Raw genomic sequence first — 1,160 nt, 5'->3', positions numbered from 1 at the left:
TTTAAATGTAAAATGGTAATCTTACATATGTTTAATGTAGTATTTCCATTTTTTATGTTGTATGTTTACATATATTTATTATTTTCGAAATTATATATAATGTTTTTTGTTTTTTGTTTTATAAAACGGTAATGTTACATTATGGAGATAAGCCGTCTTTTTCTTTTAAGTGAAAAATTGTAATTTTACATATGTTTAATATAGTTTTTCCATTTTTGATGCTGTATGTTTGCATATTATTTATAATTTTCGAAAATTAGTAATATTAAAATGTAAAACTATATTTTATGCCACGTGTCATTTTTCGGGATATTTTTTTTTTGCTGATGTGGACGCTCTATGGAGCCTCAAAAGGTCTCTTTTATTAGTATAGATTTAAAATCTGTCGTCCATGTTCTATATTTCTTCTTCTTTGTCTCTTCTTCTCTCTGTTTCTTCTTCCTGGTATTTGTTCTTCATGGTCTTCTCTCGTCGGCTCAATTCTGTTGTACCTCATCATCAATTTCATCAAAATCCTACGGTTCCTTTCACACGGTATGTGTTTCTGGTTAACATCAAAATCCTACGGTTCCTCTGGATTCTTAAAACCCTAATTTTATTAGTTGATTGTATCTCTTTTCAATTTTCTGGTTAACATCTCTTAATGGACATATGTTATGATACGCCTGCAGAAAATGCAGACGTCTTGGTCGGAAATCTTTGAAGCTCCATTTACTTGGGACAATGTCACGGATGTAGCTTCTGGTGAATATTTTCTTTCTAGCGTTTGCTGTCTTATGGTTTGTAAAACGGCACCCATCGTATTCTTGGGCTGGACAAGACATCTTGGTTAAGCTCTTGTTTCTTCATGCATTCAGAGAAATTTCAGTATGTGATATAATATTCATTGTCATATTGTTGACATGGCATATTTTCCGTCTAGCGTTTGCTGTCAAGGTAGTTTAGTCTGACCGCAATGTAGTGATTTGTGATGGTAATCTGTTTAATGCTGATAGTTTTCTGTACTCCAGGTTGTTGGGGAAAGTCACACGGCGCAGCGGAAATACTAATGGTCGTGTTCCCCTGACCTTGTGCGAACCTGTGAGGAAAATACTTCGACGATGGCAAGATATCAAAGTTGCGATAACTAAATGAGACACACAATTTTTACGTGGAAAACC

Source organism: Brassica oleracea, chromosome C7 (assembly GCF_000695525.1).
Source record: "Brassica oleracea var. oleracea cultivar TO1000 chromosome C7, BOL, whole genome shotgun sequence".
Classification (NCBI taxonomy): Eukaryota; Viridiplantae; Streptophyta; class Magnoliopsida; order Brassicales; family Brassicaceae; genus Brassica; species Brassica oleracea.
Note: the sequence above shows the minus strand (reverse complement) of the source record.